Here is a 23235-nt window from a genome sequence, read left to right as displayed (position 1 = left end):
GTTGTGTGACAATGGGATATTGAAAAATGAGAACAAGGTCATGGCCAAGAAAGGGTTAATGTGTTACCTAGAATTTCCAAAAGTGTTTAAAGTTGAATGGATAAAGATTGTGTTAACTAGGATACATGACATGAAACTATGGTTTGAAAATGAACTAATCAGAATCACAAAGTCCATTATTTATCACATGGCCAGTTACCCTATTCTGGACCAAGTGAAGACTATTCAATGCCACACAAGGGATGTGATTAAAGATCTCACAAAGGAAAAGTGGAATGGATGAGGTATGTCAATCAACACTGTCAAGGATCCTATGATTGGGTTTGAAGTTTGGGTGATTGTTCATAAGTTTTGTTAGTTGAGCCAACTAAACAATGTGTTATGTGTAGCTGTTGACATGGACTACGAATTGGTCAATAAGGACCACATCTATGATTTGGCCGAGTTGCAATTGATGCAATTTATAGAGAACCTTAGAGAGTTTAGGAAAGAAAAATATACATCTTGTAAGTTTGGCTCTCTTATCATATGCATATTTTTCTATGTACATAATTTGTTTCCTAAAGTAGGAGATGTTGTTTGGGATAAGTTCAGGCTAGTGAGAAAATAGATAAATGAATTCATTAATTAGATAGGTGATAATTTTGAAACCATAATGGATGGATACTTTGAGGGTTTCATGAGAAAGATGAAGAACATGTTTAGAATACCTAAATTGGTCATTAATCAATACTATGATCATATATGTTGATGGACACCAATCTAGTGATTGTATAGATCAAGAAATATCCAAATATTAGTGATCAACAATAAGATAAATAGGTAAAAATAAGTATAATTGATACATCTCAAGTTATTGTTGATACTAATGTGCAAGTGCCAGAAGAGGCAAAGGGTGTTGTCGAGCAATATAGTGGACCAACACATGAAGATAAAGAGAAGAAACAAGAGAGAAAAGAACATGAGAGTCAAAAGTATCAAGTAGAGAAATCTACCATTGGTAGTGAGAGACAAAACATCTTACGACCTTTGAATGAGGGAGAAAAGGAGACATTGCAACTGAGTTCCTCTAGTGAACTTGCATCAACCAAGGAACATAGACCAATAGAGGACCCAACAAGTGCCAAGGGTACACAAGTAATTGTATAGAGACCTAGTCTAGAGATCCAAACAAAAACTATGTTAGTATCTATGCCAAAATACAACACTCCAAGAAAAAGGATGAAAAGGAAGTAAGTCTAGTCCCCTAGTTCATTTCAAGCTAAGTTTGTTACGCTTGATGAAGATATTGTTATACCAGATTGGAACAAGTCCACATTGACTGAAGAATAGATGAAAATTTTGAGTGAGCTATTTGTACACAAGTTCAAGTGCTTCACATTTATCCAAGATCAATTTTCAATAGGCAAGGCTTACAGAACTGACTATTGAATATAGTAGAATAAGAGAGAAGTTGATCTCAATATAAGCCACAATGACACCTCACTTGGAGGTTAGGTAGTTGTATTTGAAGAATGAAAAGGAATAAGTCCAAGTTTGTCCAAATTTGTCATTTTTTTATAGTCTAGTGGATCTTGCTATAAAATTGGAGCTAGAGATTTAGTTTATTGAATCCATTCAGACCAACTGGGATAATACTCTAAGTAAAATTTTACAAATACACAAACCATTTTTGGATAAGTTTGGTTTGACATCCCCTCCCCAAAAGACATAAGTTCCAAAAACAAGGGGAAATAACAAGAAGAACACACGAGGGGAAAAAAGAGGACAATTTTGAAAATTTGAAGTTTTGCATGTATCTACTGAGTGCAGTGTTAAAACATGTATAGTGTAAATTGAGCAAAGGTATAGATTACATTCTAAGGGGAAGTAATTTTATTTAAATTTTTTATTTAACAATTTTTAAAGTTTATGATGAAGTTTTTTTTCCACGAATGTCAAAGGGGGAGATTATTGATCCCTAAGCCATGTTGTCTATTAGTGTCAAGCACTTAGTCATTCACAATGCAGGATTATTTAGTCATCACTATGACCAAGTCATCCTGTATAGGCCAAGCCAAGGGATGAAAACTTGTAAATATTCCAAGTAATATGTCGAGTAGTAGTTACTGTCAAGCGAGCTAATGGTCACAAACTACACCAATAATTGCCAAGCTAATATGAGATAATAATTAATGCCTAGATAGTCAAAGTTCTTAGTGGATGTCAAGTGATATAGAGGTCAAGTTATTCAATTCATGTCAAGCATAGTTAAGGCTGAGGGAAATCATGAAGAAATAATTTATCATGAGTGCCAATGTGATGTAAGTGTCGACTGATATAGTTTAACATTTTTGTTTGGAATGGCACTAAAATCTATACTAATAATTTTTGTTGACCTGCAAACGTGTTATGAAGATCAAGGAGGTAATCAAGGAGGTGATTATGTATTCAAAGGGAGATTTTTAATCCCTAGGCAAGGAAATCCAACAATTAGAAAAATGCAAGGATTAAGTGGCTAAAGGATTGATTCTAGATCATTGATTTGCATCTAGAATGTTCACCCAATCATCTATTTAAGGAGTGTTAATGACCTAATTTTATATGATGAGATGTATGCACATGTTATTAAAATTAGATTGGTTTTGACTAGGTAGAAACAAAATACTTAGTCGTTATTCAACAAAGATCAAAGAATATTGAGCATAGTTGTTCAGATAGTACATGTCAAGTGATATGATAGTTCTGAGCACTAGTAGGCATCGAGCAGTCAATGCATGCTAAGTCATTTAGGTGCTAAGCCAATAGAGGGAGTCAAATAAATATTATTTTTAAGTGATTTTGGTGCCAAGAAAACAAAGTGTGCCAAGCTATTTAGAATTTGAGTTACAACATTAAGAGCATAGTGGAGGTCAAGCATCAGAGCCTTTGGATGTTGAGTGACAATTTATGATAGATATTTTTTAATGGCACAAACTTCTATGTAAACTATTTTTGGGCTAATATAGTCATATTTTTTATTATAGAAGATAATTATGGACTCATAGTACAAATCCCTATGCAATGCATGCAACCAATCAAACTAAGGGAAGCATTAGGCGACTATAAGGATCAACCATAATTGTTGATTCGTACCTAATCCATCACCACCAATTTTTATTTAAGTAAGAAGTTTATGTTAGAATAAATAATTATTTTTAATTATTTATTATTTTACTTAAGTTTACTTAGGTTAATGCATTTATTTATTAGTTGTAGTCTAGGAGTTGTTGACAACATAGGAGTTTGTTCCTATCTAAGTCACACTTATCACCTCACCTTGATCGAGGATATTCCACTTTTTATGGACATATGCTTAGTTGTCAACCTTATCTTCTAGCACTTTCCAACTTGTTCTACAAGCTTCCTTGAGGCCTTTATATTCGAGCTCTCTCATTGTATTTCATAACGCATTTTTCAAGGCATATTGTGTAGCAATACATTTTCTTTGTTTGCAATATCTTCTATCTCAGTCCGTTTAGTTTTTCCAAGCACCACCTCTTCCTTCTTTGGTTTCCCTTCAATAGGTGATCTTGGTGAGCTATGAAGTTTGGATTTCATCAACTTCGACATGGTATTAGAGCCTCCTTGCTACTTCCAGGCTGAAGGATTTTTGAATTTGTGATTCAAAGACACAAACCCTAGTTTATTTGTGATTTTTTTCTTCAATCGGGGGGAAGAGCAATTTTTTAGAGCACTTTGGGCCTCAATGGATGCTGCCATTGAGTTTAGAAGGCCCGCTATAGTTAGGATACATATAAAATTTTCCAATTTTGGAGGAAGTTGATTTGGGAGGCAAAACAAATTTGTCCAAGAGGCTGTACAGACTTGTATGGACAATTTTCATATGAAAAAAATAAAAAAATTGATTTTGGTGCCACTGCCCAGTGACCACTAGCACTTTGCCACTGTACCCCCCCCCCCCCCGTGCAGCTAGCATGTAGCCCAAGAGCCACTGTAGCTAGTCGTGCCACTGCAGAACCACCGTAGTGACACTACAGTGCGGTTGCCACCACCGAGCCTCCCACCAACCACATCAACATTGCTTCCACCAACCCTTCACCCTGTTCCATGGCTCTACCTCCACCTCAGCCAATTTTTGCTGCTCGCCTATGGCCTTTTCCACATCTGCAATTGAGTTGGCATTTCCAGCACACATGACAAGTTTTTTGAGCTCCACATGGCATGGGAGCCATGTTGGCACTTGCCACGTGGCCCCTGCCATGTTAGCTGCAAGAACATATCTAATGCCACGTAGTTTTCATGTGGCTCTTTATTTGCTATGATGGCCCTGTGGTCGTTAATTTTAATCGGGTGATTTGCTGATGTCAGCATGATGTCAGTCCTACATCATCACACCTGCAAGCTCTCTAGGGTCCTTTTTGACCTACTTGTATTTTTTGGCCATAACTTGAGCATACAGAGGTATTTTTCTGATCCAAAGAAGCACCAAAAAGCTAGTTCTAAGACAGAGACATTGGTGTAGGTATTTTGTATCAGCTTTTTTCCCTTTCTAATCATTGTAGCTATCATTTGTATCAGCTTTTTTCCCTTTCTAATCATTGTAGCTATCATTTGTAAGCATCTTTATGCAAACAAATTGAGATAAAGTGCTACTCTTGCATTTCAGGTTCATGAACATTATTTTGAGATAGTTGTACTAACACTATTTTATAAAGCACCATGGGGGAATAGTTGTTGTCATTTTTGTGCCCTCTTTCTTAATCAAGTGAGTGTACCTTCCATGACATTAGCCCCATGTAGAGTCGGTGACTGTGTCTTTATAGGTGTTTTTACCTCGTCAACTCTCTCATCATTTCATGCCTTCTATTTTCCATGGAGGATCTTCAAATCAATAGTTTCTTTCTTTCAGAATTTGTGACTTCTTCATACTTCAATGATTCTCTTCATGGTCTTCTCTTTGTTCCTATTTTCTGGGTCTTTCCACTAGTTGGAGGCTTCTTCACCCCCTCACTAGGATTTCTTACCACTTTTTGGGGGAGGATTTTTCCCATGAGGTTTTCTCTCTTTCCCCATTTTTAGAGGTTGCATTTCTTTGCATTGTATATTGGTACCTAACATGGCCTTGTTGCTAGGACCCATTCTGCATTTCATCTTAGTTTTTGTGAGCTTAAGGCATTCCCCTAAGTTGTACTTAAGGGGGGGTGTTAGAGTAAATAATTATTTTTAATTATTTATTCTTTTACTTAAGTTTACTTAGGTTAATTCATGTATTTATTAGTTATAGTCTAGGAGTCGTTGACAACATGGGAGTTTGTTCGTATCTAAGTCATACTTATCTCCTCACCTTGATTGAGGATTTTCCACCTTTTGTGGACATATTCTAAGTTGTCAACCTTATCTTCTAGCACTTTCCAGCTTGTTCTACAAGTTTCCTTGAGGCCTTTATATTTGGGCTCTCTCATTGTATTTCATAACTCATTTTTCAAGGCATATTGTATAGCAATACATTTTCTTTATTTTCAATATCTTCTCTCTCAGTCCATTTAGTTTTTCCAAGCTCCACCTCTTCCTTCTTTTGTTTCCCTTCAACAGGTTATTTGCATGCAGGTGATCTTGATGAGGTATGAAGTCTAGCTTTCATCAACTTCTACATGGTATTAGAGCCTCTCTGCTATTTCTAGGCTAAAGGATTTTTTAAGCTACAATTCAGAGACACAAACCTTAGTTTGTTTATGATTTTTTTCTTCACTTAGGAGGAGGAGCAATTTTTTAGAGCACTTTGGGCCTAAATGGATGCTGCCATTGAGTTTAGAAAGCCTATTATAGTTAGGATCCATATAAAATTTTACAATTTTGGAGGAAGTTGGTCTAGCAGGCAAAACAATTTTGTTTGGAAGGCTATACGGACCTGTACATATGAGTTTCATACAACAAAAAAAATTGATTTTGGCACCATTGCCCAACGACCACCAGTGCTTTGCCACCGCACCACCCCTGTGCAGTTAGCATGCAGCTCGAGAGCCACCGCAATTGGCCATGCCACCACGGTGACACTATAGTGTGGTCGATGACAATGGGCCTCCCACCAGCCACTTTGACATCGCTTCCACTTGCCCTTCACCCTGTTCCATGGCTCTGCCTCCACCTCAAATAGTTTTTGCCACTCACCTATGGCCTTTGCCACATCCGCAATCGAGTTGGCATTTCGAGCACACATGATGAGTTTTTTGAGTGCCACATGGCATGGGTTCCATGTTGGCACCTGCCATGTTAGTTGCACGAACATCTCTACTACCATGTGGTTTCCATGTAGCTCTTTATTTGCTATGATGGCCATGTGGCTGTTAATTTTAATTGGGTGATTTTTTGACATCAGCATGAAGTCATTGCTACATCATCACACCTATAGGCTCTCTAGGGTCCTTTTGACCTACATGTGGTTTTTTGGCCATAACTTGAGCATACAGAGGTATTTTTCTGATCCAAAAGAAGCACCACAAACTTGGTTCTAAGATAGAGACATTGGTGTAGGTATTTTGTAGTTTTGATATAGTTTTGTTGCCCATTTTTGCAGTTGAAGTTTGAAGTTATATTTTTCACTCCGACAAGCTTATCTTTTGCATCCCATCTCTATTTTTTGAAAATGTTATATTTTTGGAAAGCTGATTTTTTCATCTTTTTAGAAATGCTATCATTTCCTTCAGATTCTGCCCCATACTCTTTCTATCATGTTTTTGGCATTTTTTCTCTATGGTGGATATCTTGGGTGTTCCAAGTCTGAGGATTATTTTCATGGCATGGGATCTCTTGTTTTGGGCTATACTATCTTTTGTATCAGCTTTTTTCCCTTGCTGATCATTTTAGCTATCATTTGTAAGCATCTTTATGCAAACAAACTAAGATAAAGTGCTACTCTTGCATTTCAAGTTCATGAACATTGTTTTTAGATAGTTGTACTAGCACTATTTTATAAAGCACCATGGGTGAATAGTTGTTGTCATTTCTGTGCCCTCTTCCTTTGTTAAGTGAGTATCCCTTCCACAACATTAGCCCCATGCAGAGTTGGTGACTGTGTCTTTATAGGTGTTTGTACCTCTTCAACTCTCTCGTCGTTCCATGCCTTCTATTTTCCATGGAGGATCTTCAGATCAACAGTTTCTTTCTGACAGAGTTTGTGACTTCTTCATGCTTTAGTGATGCTCTTCATGATCTTCTCTTTGTTCCTATTCTTTGGGACACTCCACTAGTTGGAGGCTTCTTCAGCCCTTCACTAGGTTTTCTTTCCACTTTTTGGGGGAGGGTTTTTTCCATGAGGTTTTCTCTCTTTCCCCATTTTTAAAGGTTGCATTTCCTTGCATTGTACATGGGTACCTAACATGGACTTGTTGTTGGGACTCATTCTGCATTTCCTCTTAGTTTTTGTGAGCTTAAGGAATTCCCCTAAGTTGCACTTAAGGGGGGCTATTAGAGTAAATAATTATTTTTAATTATTTATTCTTTTACTTAGGTTTACTTAGGTTAATGCATGTATTTATTAGTTGTAGTCTAGGAGTTGTTGATAACATGGGAGTTTGCTTCTATATAAGTCATACTTATCTCCTCACCTTGATTGATGATATTCCACCTTTTGTGGATGTATGCTTAGTTGTCAACCTTATCTTCTAGCACTTTCTAGCTTGTTCTACAAGCTTCCTTGAGGCCTTTATACTCGAGCTCTCTCATTGTATTTCATAACTCATTTATCTAGGCATATTGTATAGCAATACATTTTCTTTGTTTGCAATATCTTCTCTCTTAGTCTATTTAGTTTTTCCAAGCTCCACCTCTTCCTTCTTTGGTTTCCCTTCAACAGGCTATTTGCATGCAGGTCATCTTGGTGAGCTGTGAAGTTGGCTTTCATCAACTTCTACAATTTATGCAAGTGCAAGGAGATGAATGCTAAGAGTGAAGAGGGCATTCATGGTGGCTAAGATGGCTATGAAAGAGCTATGCATTGCAGAATTAGTTTGAGAAGAATAGAGTAAAGAAGTTAAAAGGACAGAAGAAACATATCTGATTAGGAGGATCAAAATTTAAATATTAAGGAGGAGATATGACATCAAGAAGAAAGGTGATAACTGAAGGATCATGGTTTTGAATCATTCTAAAAGGTGGTAAAAAGAAAATATCTTAAACAAGTAGTCCTAATAGGTTGTTGTAAATCTCTTAACCTAGTGTTTTTTTTTTTATAAGTTTAAATCCTCTAACAAGGTGAGACCTAATAGTCTTTGTAAGCCTTTAACAAGGTAGACCTTTCATAGGGTAGATCATAGATTAGGATCAAACACATTTTAGCCATAGTAGGACACACTTTACAACCACAGTATTAAAGATTTGTGGGTATCAACCCCACCCCAATTTTACTTTCTCATTGGAGGGTTTCTGGGTAACCAAATTTATTGTGTTATTTACTTTATGTTGTGGATGTCATGCATGTTAATTTATTTCAATTTACATGTTAAGTTATGAGATGGATGTTGGTGAAACATTTTAGAGGCAAAAGTTCTAAGTGTTGATTCACCCCCCTTTTCAAACTTACTTTCCCATTGTTATTTCCAACAATTGGTAGCAGAGCCTAGTTCTCTAGAAAGGAAAGTTTTATAGTTTTGGAGGTAAGATCTTGAAGATGGAATTCTACAAGTTGGGAAAGACTATTGAGAACCAAAAGATTGAAATACAACTTGTCCTACATCAAAATTTTAGCATTCATTAAAGAGAAGAAAGGAATTGGCTATTCAAAAAAATCATACTCAATACCAAGAAGAAGATACTACTGGATTGTTTAAGGATGGAAACTCAAATGAATTTGATGCAATAGTTGTAGATCTGATGGGAAAAAAAATGCCCTAATTGAAGAAGTTAGAAATCTCAAAAGAGAAATATAAGTACAATTAGTATTGCTATGTGAGACACCTAAAATGAAAAAGAAAGTTGAGTAAGACAAAGTCATGATTGAAGAAGACAAAATAATACTGGCTAATAGACTTGAAGAGAAAACATTAGATGTGCAAAAGCTTGCTAACATGCAATTGGATACAATGAATCAGTTGATTCTTGCAAACCATGAATTGAATGGAAGGACATTGGGATCACAACCCTAAAGTTACAGAATGATCTACTATATAATGAACTAAGGGAAAAAAATTAATTCATTGAAAGATTCAACAAACCAAGTGAACCATAAAATACTTTGAGAAATTAATGGAATCACCAAGACCTAATAATGATACTGTTGGATTGGGGTACACTAATAATGAAGAAGGAGAATCATCTAAAAGTGGTGAGAAAAGGAATAAAAAAGGTAAGAACTACAAACCTACTTGTCATAATTGTGGAAAATTGGGCCATAAAATAAATATTTGTAGTAGAAAAACTATCAACCAGAACCCCAAGCAAAAATATAGAGGATACTGGTACAACTACAACAAATAAGGACATCAAGAAAATGAATGCAGGACCAAGACCATGAGCACTCACAAATTTGAAGGATATTGTTACAATTGTTAGAAGTATGGACACAAAGAATATGAATATATATCTATTACCAAGTGGACATCAAACAAATAAACAAAGGTACACAAAAATGGAAATTCCTATGATTGGGATTACAAAACAAGGTATAGTTGTCACTATTATCAAGAATATGGACATGTTCAAGAAAATTGCATAAGGACACATTCTAGAAGCAACTAAAATAGATGGTTGAGTGAGATTACATGCTTTAGTTGTCTCAAGATTGGTCATGTAAGCAGAAACTATCCAACTAGGTCACCAACATTAAGCAATGAACCCAATAAAGGTAAAGAAAATCTCAATGTTGAGAAAGTGAGGGTGTAGATGAACAAGACATGGAAAAAGAAGAAATATTGTAGTACATAAAGTTCAAATGAGGTCATGTCATCCAATGGATCAGGTGATCACATCACCCCCAACTAGGCAATATAAGATATGTGTGGAATTGACATTTGAAAAGTGATATTATGCATCAGTTCCAAATATCTAAGATCTGAAAAGAATAAATATGCATGAATCAAGATGCAAGGAAGAATTTAAGAGTAAGAGTTATTCTATAGATATATTATTTTCTATGTTGTTTTTTAGCATGGAAGAAATTATAGTTATTGTTGAATGGTGGAGTTAAAGCTAGTTTGATCCGAGCTCGCTATATTAGTTGAGTATGTTGAAAATCCCATATTGGTCAAGCTTACAGATGTATAAGCACTAAGCATTTAATGGAAAATTTGAAGGGTTATATAGTCAATTTTTGACTCATTTTCACTTACAAGAGTTTGAAGAGCAAGAAGTGCACAAAGTCAATTGGCAAAAGGAGATTCTAGTGTTTGTTGACCAGATCTAACTACTACTTGAAACCACTCTATGTATTCAAGAGGTATTAAACTTATGCCAATTTACACTATTTCATTTATCACAAACCCTAGGAAAGTAAAATGGTAGCTAGCTCTTCATCAAATGTTAAGAAAGAGGTTTTCAACATTCAGTTGATAAGCAATGATGTTAGGCAACCCCCATTTTGAGCAACTCTTGAGATTGCATACAAGGGATATACCACCAAAGGATCTTGTTCACCATTTTTTGCCCCCCTCCCTCCAAAAAAATTGATTTTTCAGGGGTGACAACCATGACCAACATTCAAATTTGACTATCCAAATATATTTTCCATACAAACCAATAGGGATATGACATAAGACTTTGAATTTTCTTTATATCCCTAAGCCCTTATATTTTTTTCATACTGAAGGAAGGATTTTGAGTTGCAACGATGTGAAATACCCTCTTTGTACAGTTGCAAGCAATTAAATATTTACCATTAAGGGGGACCATGAAGGCGCAACATGGTCAACTTCACAGACATCATAATTTTGCAGCCCACTAGACTCACTTTTAGTTTCAAGTGGTGATGTTGTGATCTTCCTGTATTCACACAGTTGTAAGAGGTTAAAGGTTAACCAAAATATAGACTATGATGGCACAATGGTCATTTATCTGACTCTTTCACATGATCACAATGGCTATATAAGAAGAGTAAATGATTATTGCAAAGTTGCAAGCAAATAATCAAGTAGTCATGATGGTAGTTTTTGCATTGTCACAGGTATCCAAGCTATAGTCCATGATTGAATTGTGACCATGCAAAAGGTATGCTAACAGTTAAGTTCTCAATGATTGCATGGTCACATACATTTTATGCCAACCAAGAAATAAGCTATGAAAGGGTGACAAGGAGAGATAATTGATTTCACATTGTCACATGGTTAGATAAATGTTAAGTCTAAACCATGGTGATGGTGTGAAGGGCCAATCTCATATCGCTTGCAAGGTTGCAATAGTTAAGAAGATAAAGTGAAAGTGAGCTATGAAGCAACAATAAACATGAAACATGAAGAGGTCACGGCTTTGCATGGTCAAATAATTTATAAAGAAATAAGTTACAAAGCTATGAACTACTATAAGAAAATACCAACAATATAAGATTTCATGTTTTTCATGGTGGCAGAATTCTTTGATGTTATTGGGCCACATGGTGAGTTGATGGTTGAATTGATGGTATATCTGATCTGGTGCATCAAAACACTATCACAGGAAAATCTTTAATGGTGAACTAATTCCTTGATCATCTACAACTACTTTTTGATGTTCTTCATGTCTTTTTGATACAAAGGAAATTCTATTGTGGCTCTAAGTTATTCATCCACTCAACCATGCAGTTATGATTGTCATTTTTGTCTCTTAGAGGTCAAAAATGTATGGAAGATATGATTTTCTACATCTGGGCATGCACTTGATCAAATCTTCTTTAGATTAATAGTGATTTTTCTTTGCGATTTTAATGGTAGTAGTTGAACTTTGGCTTAAGTTAGAAGTCTTCTCAGTTATGCTTGAACTATAAAAGAAAGTTTTGTAATCTTTCTAAGGGTTGGTATTTTCTCTAATTCTATAGCAATTTCCTTCTATACTTTGCTAATGTAATCCCACTTTTCTTGTGAATGAATATGATTCTCAATTGTATCTCCTTCTTTTATTACTATATCATGCAACATATTCTTTCCTTGTATTGATGTTTGCTTTCATTCTTTGGTTATATGATGTGTCCATTTATCTCTAAATGATATAGAGTGAAGTTCTTTCATTATATCATTTCATTGATTTCTAATCTGTGCATGATTGTTGAGTCAAAGCTAAGATAGAATTTGTGTATTTGAGGATTATATTGATGAACTATGCTTCTCTGGGTAGGGATAAGATTGAACAATAATATTTGGTGTATCACCCCCTTCCAGATTAGAATAGGTAGTTTGATTTTCATGCATCTCATTTTCCCTCTTCCTCTCAAGAAATATTTGGGTGTTCCCTAATAGAAATGAATTTGGCCTTCTCCAAAGATTTAATCTCTAGTTGCAAAATCCCAAATGTTTGGGATTATTTCCATGTTACACAAGGTTTCCTTTAGGTAAAAAAATTAGGCAAGGGTGCAAACTTTCATGTCAACAGTTCTCATGATCTATGATGTGAGATGTTGCTATATTGAAAAGATTGGAAAGGTAGGAGATATGGAGATTAGAGCTATCTACAATAAAATATGTGACAATGGTGTTTAGAGTGAAGAGAATAAGATTATTGAACAAAAAGGGTTGATGTGTGCCCTCGACTTTCCTCAAATGTTTAAAACTAAATGGATTTAGATTGTCCTAAGCTATATACATGACAACCAAATTTAGTTAGAAGATGGACCAATCAAAAATTTTAAGAGAATTGTGCATAGGGTATCATGGTATCCTACCCATGGTCAACTGAAGAGCATGCAGAGTGATGTAAAGGAGGTTATAAAGAAGAATACAAATGTCACACAGAATAAGAGAGGGATGTTGATCGATACTATTTTAGATGTCATTGTTGCCTTTGCAGTCAAAGTCATTTCCCATAAGTTCTTTCACTCAAGCTGACTGGACAATATTTCATGTATGGAAGTGGACTTAGGTTACACAATTATGAAGAGAGATCATTCCTATGACCTTGCCAAGTTACAACTATAATAGTTATCAAAAAAATTGGAAGTCATTAGGAAAGCCAAAAGTGCATCTTGCAATTTTGGTTCTTTGATTATTTGCATATTTTTCTATTAGCAAAACACATTCCCCACCTTTGGAAAAGTTTCTTGGAAGAACAACAAGTCAATTACACAATAGATTTCAGAATTCATTGAGAAAATTGGAGACAATTTTGAGTCAGTGATGACTAGTTATTTTGAGGATTTTAAGAAATCTATGAAACAAAGATTGAGGATTCCTATATCATTTGGAACAATATTACAATGAAGTGTGTTTCCTAGTTGATACATATTATACATAGTTGTAAGTAGAAATACCCAAGGTTAGATGGTTAAAACCCTTTCCATATGAGATCAATGTGGATGAAGCATCTGCAATAATCACAACATTACTGGTTGAAGAAATTAATAAAGATTCTACATCTTTTGGAAACTATGACGAAGCCAAATCTAAAATAACAATTGATTTGAAAACAAAAACATTTTTGAGAAAGAAGAACAAAACTTGTCAAAAAGCTTACTTAGGAGAGATTTGGTGAAGGTGAAGGTGAAGAAGAAGACAAAGAAGAAGATAAAGAAGAAGAATGAGGCCAAGCACCATTGAAACTTAGCTAAGGCCTAGGTGAAGACGTTGCAAGTTTCAAGGGAGAAGAAGTTGAGGAAGCACATAAGGGGAAGGAGAAGAAAAGGAAAGAAGAGATTCAAACAATGGAGAAACTTGAGAAGATAGTGAAGAAGTCATAGCAAAAGCCAATTGTACCTATAACTAGGTCAAGTACAAGGGTAGCCACTATACAGGCTAAAGAAGTGACAAAGACAAAAGGAAAGATAGCTAGCACTGTAGCACAATTGAGCCAGCCTGCTCCAAAGACATTCAAGAGAATAAGGAAGAAGTACACACCTCAAAAATATTCAAATGAGGAAAAGATAGAGTTAGATGACTTGAGTCAATACATGACTTCTGATATTGACAACTTGTGTGAAAACATTACAACCAATGTATATTTGTCAAGTTTTACACATGTTGACTTTGATAAGCTAGGGAGTTAATAAAAATGAAGTTGAGGAGGCCATATATGATATGATGGCTACTTTCAAGACTACTCCACTAGAGATTGTCAAATCTCTACCTAAAAGTCTTTATGACAAAGTTGAGGAAAAGTGGAAATTCAACTTACAAACTGAGAGACAAATAAGGGAAACAACACTAGCCCAAGTTATGCCTGAATTGGATAAAAAGATGATTGCCAAAGCCATGAAGAAGCATAAAGGGAAATTCACTCCCAAATATAGAGCTTTCTATATTTTGAAGAAGAACATAGAAGATGTGGTAACCAAAAGTACATCAATTTATAAATCTATTTATGGTTTATCCATACAAGAAATTATAGAGAAAAGTGAGCAAGAAGAGAAAGATCCTGAGAAAAATGAGGAAGAGATAGATATAGAGGTGAACCCAGGAAAAGAAGGTAATGTGGAGGGTATTGAAAAAATAATAGGGGAGTCAACAATTGAAGAAGAGCAACAAGATGTGTAGGATACATAGATGCTGAGTGCTAGTCCCCCACATGATGACCAAGAGAGTCAACAAGACTCAATGAGCATCAAGGATGTTCTTGATAAAATAGCACAAAATATCAATCCTTTAACTGGGGATGACTTGAAGAAAATCATGCAAGACTCTACCAATGTAAAACTTTTATGCAATAATCCTATATTGGTGAGAGTGGATGAGATTCAATAAGAAGAAGTTTAATCTATAGGGGAGATAAAAAAAGATACATCAAATGTTCCCCCATCAACTACAGAGATACAAGTAAAGGAATCATAGGTTCTACAAAGAGATCAAAGTGTAAACTTGGAATAGAAGGATAATACAACTAAGACACCATATTTAATGCCAACAATTGTCATTTAGATGAAAGAGGTAGAAGCAAAAACTACATATACATCAGTACCCAACCTAAATAGTTCAAGTTTATAATTTGTAGTGATTATTGAGAGGGATGGAACATAAGTGCATAAGGGTCAGGAAGCAAGTTCTGTACCTATACCACCACCACAACATGAAGTCTAGAAGGAAGGAGACAAGACTGAAGAGTTGAAGTTGACTACTAAGCCTGAGAAGAAAATTGCAATACAAACTTTCCAATTTCTACTTCTCCTCTCAATAGTCACACACTTTAGAGGCCAATTACAAATGTCACAACGTTAAAAATATCAAGACCAAGTTCCAACACACCCAAGAGTGTCAAAGTTACATCATTTGAGGATGAAAGTCTAGAATAAGTGATTGAGTTACCAAAGTTTGATCTGAATATAATCACTATTGAAGAAATGAGCATTCTTCAAGACTCACTACAAAGGAAAAAGAGGCAAGAAATCTTATAGAGGGAGCATAAGCAAAAGAGAGTTTTGCATGAAATCAAAGATATATTTTTTGATGCTTTTAGTTTTAGAATTTCTTTAGAATAACTGGGGGGGGGGGGGGGGGGGTGAAATAGTTATTCAAGGTCCAAATGTCTTATTCAAACTTTTCACTAAGTATACTGAGCCTATTCAATCATTCATTCACCCAAGCTTTAACTTCTCTAATCAACAAGTTACTATAAATTAACATGCAAGCATAACACATAAGAAATCAACACATAACACAATGATTTACGTGCAAACCCAATTTGGGAAAAACCATTAATAACATGCTACTCAATTCTCACTCTTTTGAAGTGATTCCCTGTGAAAGGCCTGCCTTATTAAAATCTTACAACACATTGTCAAATGTGACCTTGTTAGAGGATTTAACCACCTTGTTAGAAGTGGGCCTAGTTAGAGGACTTTAGAACATTCACTTGGAATGCCACCCTGTTAAAAGATTTACAAATGGCTATTAAACTAACCTAAGTCCATAGGATTTTCAGATCTAATACAATTGCTAGAGAGTATTAGAAAATCTTGACATGACTACAACATACAACTTATCTTGCAGATCTTAGATCACTTCTTAGCTCATACTCTTGCCTGGCCTTCAATCTCTGCAACTCTTGATAGCTTGCCCTCCTTTCAAGCTTAGTCACCTTGAGTCTCCATGCTCAATGTACCAGTGCAATCATCTCTTCATGACCACTTGTAGAAGCAAAGCCTCTTTCCTCTTCCTTCTCTTAGATGTCTTCTCCTTGACACCCTCTCAACCACTTTGCAGATTTGGCTCTTCAGCAACAATAGTATTAGCAGCTCTTTGCTTCTTGGTCTATGACTCCTTAAATAGAAGGCTTGGAGTTCCTTTTCCTGCTCAATTCTTCCATTCTTTAATTTCAATTCATATGGATTAGGTAGGATTCATTATATCTAACCCATTTTCTATTTCCTCCAGAAACTTCTTGCATAATCCTTTAGAATTCACTCAAAAATGGTTTACATAGAATTCTATGCCACTAGCTCATCATCCTTATCTTCCAACTTGTTCACAAAATTCAAGGTAATGAATTTGGCAGCTCATATTTGATGAATCTTTGTCATTTGAAATAATGCAATAGCTCAACAGTATTGAAATACTAGTGCTCGGCACATACTGTGTTACTCGGCATCAACTATGTTTTTCCTGATGTTTGGCACCAACTAAGAATTTTTTGATGCTCAGCACCTGATCTTCACTCGGCACACACTAAAATTTTCTGTTACTCGGCTCCAACTGAGAATTTGCTTGACTTAAACTAACTTTCTCGGCACCCACTAATGATCTTAGTTTAAGCTTTGCATTCAACCTTGTTACAACTTCTTCCTCCAATGTTTCTAAGCGAGACCATCCTTTGTATCCTTGAGTATGTTATCAATGCATCATTTATCCATTGTCTTAACTGATCCTTGCACTTCATTACAACATCATAACTCAACCTTTCCCTTAGGTGCTCTAGTTACATCTTGTTGATCAAATCCTCTTCATCAATCAACTAAGTGATAGTACTTGGATCTTATAAGAAAATGTTATTCTTGAAAATAGCAGGTTTGACATCAATGAAAAAATAATGATTGAAAACATTCTTTTACAACAATCTTCCTTCTTTGCAACAATCTTCCTCATTGATCTTCAACAATGAGCTTTTTAATCAAATTTCCAACATTTAGTATCCCAGAAATGAATGAAGATAAGCCTATAATATAGAAACTTGTCACTATTATGGACAAGATAAAGGATGAAGACCTAGATTCTAATGTTAAATTATTATAATGGTTAGAAAGAAATTTTTATACGAAGGTTTTAGAGAAGATATCTAGTGTTATTGCACTAAGACAAGTTGATTTAGCAACCAAAATGGGAAGTGTGAAGGTGTTAGAGAAAATTTTTACTCTCTACACAAAGCTATACAATGTTGATCTATTCAAAAAGGAAAATAAATAGGCTTTTGACTAGTTGCAAGGAGATCTACAACTCACAGATAGTACTTCAAAACTATCTCCTTGTAATAGTCAGATGCACTTTCAGAGGTTACTGACAACATAGAGTAGGCTTCAAGTTGCCAACAAAATATGCCAATATCATATCTACTCTGATTAGTATCCACTCAATGTTAATACCTCACATAGAATTTTTACACAAGGAACTCGCCTTTGTAGATACTCTGATTAAGAAAGATTCATAACTTTCTACACATGAAGGCTTAATTGACCTAGCTACTAATCTTGAAATATAAATTCATTCATTAAGTGTTGCATGTGATAACTGGAAAGAAACATTGACAATTATCATGGAGCTACACAAACCATTCCTAGATAAACACACTATTAGTGTACGACCCAAATGATATAAGTGTCAAAAATGGAGGATTATGAAGTTTTTAGGATATGGATGAAAAGTTTTCCATATCTGCTTAGTAGGAGTAATGAATGAAGAAATAAAAATAGAAATTAAGCATTTACTTAGGGGGGTAATGGAGTAATAAGGTATGAAGGATGTACAACAATTTTGCAAATTTTGAAATTTTGAAGTTTTGTATTGAAGCCGAGCAACAAAGACACATTATCTAACTTATGCATTAGATAAGAATGTATATGCCATGACAAAAAAAAAATTCCATTCATGTCAAAGGGGGAGATTTTTAATCTCATATTGTATTTGAAAAGGTAGTGATAAAACACTTAGTCATTATTCAACAAAGATCAAAGAATGTCGAGCATAGTTGTTCAAATAGTATATGTTGATTAATATGACAGTGTCGAGCACTAGTAGGTGTTGAGCAGTCAATGCATGTCGAGTCATTCAAGTGTTGAGTTAATAGAGGGAGCCGAGTAAATAGTATGTGCCAAATGATTTTGGTGTTGAGAAAATAGAGTGCGTTGAGCCATTCAAAAGTCAAGTTACAACATTAAGAGCATAGTGGAGGCTGAGCATCAGAGCCTTTGGATAACCAGTGAACAATTTATGACATAGATGTTTGTAATGGCACAAACTTATGTGTAAACCATTTTTGGACTAACATAATCATATTTTCTATTATAGAAGATCATTATGGAGTCATAGTATGAATCCCTATGCAATACATGCAACCAATCAAATTGAGAAAAATATTAGGCAGCAATAAGGATCAACCAAAACCATTGATTGTTACCTAATCCATCACCACCAATGTTTGTTTAAGAATGATAAAACCTAATAAGTTTATGCATGTGTGAGGAGATGAATGCTAAGAGTATAGAGGGTATTTATGGTGGTTGAGATGGCTATGAAAAAGTTATCCATTGCAGAAACAGTTTAAAAAGAACAAAGTAAAAAAGTGAAAGGATAGAGGAGACATATCTAATTGGGAGGAGATATGACATCAAGAAAAAAGGTGCTAACCAAAGAATCATGGTGTTGAAGCATTCTAAAAGGTGATACAAATAAAATATCTTAATCAAGTAGTCCTAACAGGGTATTGTAAATCTCTTAACCAAGTGCTTTCTTTATTATAAGTTTAAATCCTCTAACAAGGTGAGACCTAACAACATTTGTAAGCCTTTAATAGGGAAAACCTTTCATAGGGTAGATCATAGATTATGATCACACACATTATAGCCATAATAGGCCACACTTTACAATTATAGTAGTTAAGATTTGTTGGTGTCATCCCCACCCCAGTTTTGCCTTCTCATTGGAGGGTTTCTGGGTAACCAAATTTATTGTGTTATGTATTATTTACTTTATGCTATGGCTGTCATGTATGTTAGGTTATTTTAGTTTACATGTTAAGTTATGAGATGGATGATGGTGAAATGTTTTACAGGCAAAAGTTTTAAGTGTTGATTCACCCCCCCACCGCCCGCCCCCAAACGTACTTTCCCATTCTTATTTCCAACACATGTATTGATGAAGAAAAAAGTTTTGAAGGTGAATCAAAGTATAGAGAACAAGTAGTGTAGTGAATACTTTTGAGAAGACACAAAGGAGATCTATCATAGTCAGGCAATATTATATTATAGAGGAGATTTGTTATCAAACATTAAAGTGCTAACCAAAGGATCAAGTATTGAACATTATAACATGTGTTTTGGGGTTGAAATCTCTTAATAGAGTAGCTTTAACAAGCTTATGTAAATATCCTAACATAGTACTCACTTAATTGTGATGTAAAAATCCTTGAAAAAAGGTAGAACTTAGAAATTCTTTTAGCCTTTAACAAGGAAGACCCCTCACAGGGTAGATCATTAGAAGTGATCAAATCATTGTAGCCTTAGCATGCACAACTTTACTACTACAGTAGTGAAGATTTTTTGGATGTCATCCCCATCGTAGTTTTACCTTTACCTTGGAGGGTTTTTGCATTACCAAATATGTGTGTTAATGTGTTTATGAATCTACATTTATGCAGTTAGAATGTAGATCAAATATTATGTTGATGTGAATGGTTTTTGAATAGGGAGAAAATAGGTCCTATCCTTAGCCCTAATTTCCAATAGGACCGATCCAAATTGATTAACCACAAGAAAGTGATCAATGCATATATCAATCATGTAATGGAAAACAAGGAGAAGAGATGTCCTAGGGTAATCCTATTTGAGAAGTATGTGCTTAAATGCTAAAATATATAAAAGACGAATACTAACCTTTAAGTAGAATAATTCTGGAAAATGTTGATTTTATGGTGTCTGTGTATAGTTTTAGGAATCTCTGCAACCTATTGTGGATTGGAAATGTCAAGATGGAGAAAACCCATAAATATTTTGTCCTTTTGAAGGGAGGTCGACCTTGACCCTGATAGCGGGGCACAATCTTACCCCAAGGCACAATTGTACCCCAAAAAGTTGACCTTGACCTGCACTGCTTCGATGAAATTTCTATTTTTGGATCCCACAAGTTTGATGAAAAGGGTATCTAAATTTTCTCTTCAATTCATTGTTTTATACTTGTATTTGCAAGAAAAATGGTTTTTTTTTTGGATGGGGGGGTTGCCTTGGTCAAACCCTAGTTTTGAATTAACCTTGAAATTGAATTGAAATTGCAATATGTATAAACAAACTAAATGGAACTATTCACCTTGCTTATATTGAAATCCTTGTGGAGGATTTGAATCCTTTAATCTACAAGTATGGATGCTCCAAATGAATGTAGAAATGTATGTAGGATGTCTCAAATCAATTCCATTAGATCTTCAACACCAATCCTGGTTGTATCTTTTCTTAGAAGAATGCTTGAATGAATGTGGATGGAAAAATCTTCAACAAGGGGGCTCCATAGAGATTGAATCTTTCACTGGCTAACAATGGATCTCCTTCATGAATTGGATGCTTGAACACTTGAATGCTTGATAGATAGTAGAACTTCACTTTATAGAATATTCAATGTGTAAGATAATGATTAGCTTGTAGATCATAGATAAATTGTAGATGTCCAAATGAGGGAAGAAGGATTCCTTATATAGAGATCTAGGGCACTAACTTCTAGAGAAGGTCAACATGGGAGCATTAAATCCCATTTAACCTTAACCCCTAGGAATTGACCTATATTAAATGTAATTTAAGAGTCTACCATTTTGAAACCCAAACTAGCCGACCCGAAAGTTAGAAAAAGAAAATTTCTAAAGCTCAATGTTTTGAAAGTCCCATAAATTGAAAAATGGACCTGGGGTTAGGGACGAGGTCAACCCTACCCTAGGTCAAGGTCATCCTTGAGGTAGGTAAGGGTTGAGGTCAAACTTGACCTAAAAGGTTATCCTTGACCCATAAAGTCAAAGTCCTCAGTTTCATAGAGAAAGTTGACAAAAATAGGCTAGAGAGAGAGAGAGAGAGAGAGAGAGAGAGAGAAAGAGAGCAAGGGGAAAACAACTAGATCTATGCAAAGACCCATTCAAGGCACTTGACATGACCCAAAATTACTTACTCAAAGGGCTAAACACTCTTAACATAAAAGTTCTTCCATTTTAAAACAATATAGTTTCATTGATATAATATGAATGTTTAAATGAGGGTTTTATGTGGTGATATCAAATATGTTTCATGTTAAAGTGAAAGAAATTTTATAGATCATGATTCCCCTTCCCCCTCTCAGTATTACACTTTCCCTATTAGATTTACAATAGATGCTAAAGAGACACATTATGCACTAGTAAAAAGATTTTTTTAGATATTTGAAAGGCACACCTAATTAAGGATTATGGTATGAGGGATCACATTATTTTATTTTATGTGCATACATTACTATTGATTGGGTAGGAGGTGTCAATGATAGAAAGAGCACCATTGGTGGAGAATTCTTCTTGGGAGGAAGATCAATTTCTTGGCTAAGAAAGAAAAAGGAGTGCATTTCATAGAGTACAAGAAAAGTAGAGTATGTAGTAGCATCAAACAATTATAATCAAATTATTTGTATGAAGAAAATGTTGAAAGACATTGGGATAGAAGTCACTGAACCTATTATCATACATTGTGATAACACAAGTACTATAAGTATGTCAAAAATTCTAGTATTACATTCAAAGACAAAGCATATATCTATTAAGTATCACTTTTTGAGAGAGAGTTGTAGAGAAAGAGATTTGATTGGAATATGTTAGCACAAAAGGGTAGATATCAGACATATTTACAAAACCTTTGGCTAAGGATGCATTTGAGTATTTGAGATGTATGCTTGGGTTTATGCCTCAACCTACTTTAGATTAGTTGATGTAGAGATTGTATCAATCCAACTCATAGCATATCACTATTATTATTTGGAATGGATGCTTGATGTTGTTGACATTATGGTCAAGTTTTTTTATTAGTGACACACACTTAATCAAATGGTTAATAGCTACCAAGATTACCTTGTAATTTACTATGTTAACCAAGTAATTCAGGTTCTACCAAGTTCCACAATTGCTACCAAGTTCTAGAAATAATATTTAGTTCACACCGAGCATTATCTACCAAGTTGATGGTTGTCAATGTAAACCAAGCTTCATAGTGTTTACCAAATTCCATAGTGCAAACTGAGTTCTCTAGTGTTTACCAAGTTTTCAACATCAATGATGTGAATCTAGTTTTGACCAAGCCAGGATGTGTCAACCAAGTGATTTAATTTATACTGAGCTCACAGTGTTAATGTTGACTAAGCTATGCAATGTCAACTGAGTGATTCAGTTTATATGCCAAGTTTTGCAGTGTTCACCAAGTCACCAGTGTTGACTGAGTTCATACTACTTGGAAGTGATTAGTATAAACTAAGATTCTACATCTATTGAGATCATGGCAATGATGAGTGTTCACAATGGTTGCTGAGTATCAGAACCTCATTGAGTTTGTCTTCAAAACTCGAGTACCAATAGTTGGGCTGACTTTGTGTATTTTGGTGAAACTTATATTGTAGCTGACTTTGATGAATTGTAATTTGGATTGGTATATATGTAATATATTTTATCACATCCAAAAAGAAGAAGTATGAGAATAATATGGAAAGATATGTGTAAGAGCATAAGTGTGAAGTAAGAAGGCTATAAGTAGTATAAGAAGCAACAAAGATTTATGTATCACAACAAGGTGACCATTACACTCCAAAGGAATCTCAACCAAAAAATCAAAGTTGCAGATCAGAGATCAATCACTGGTTCATCCTAATAAGTGGAATAGTTAAATACTTTCATAAGGTAGACTTAACAGTCTTTTGTAAATATATTTACCAATTTCATACTTCATTGTATATT

The sequence above is a fragment of the Cupressus sempervirens genome, chromosome 10 (genome assembly GCF_028749045.1).
Source record: "Cupressus sempervirens isolate cs-2001-9-10 chromosome 10, ASM2874904v1, whole genome shotgun sequence".
NCBI lineage: Eukaryota > Viridiplantae > Streptophyta > Pinopsida > Cupressales > Cupressaceae > Cupressus > Cupressus sempervirens.
The sequence above is the reverse complement of the archived record's forward strand: the minus strand, read 5'-3'. Positions refer to the sequence as shown.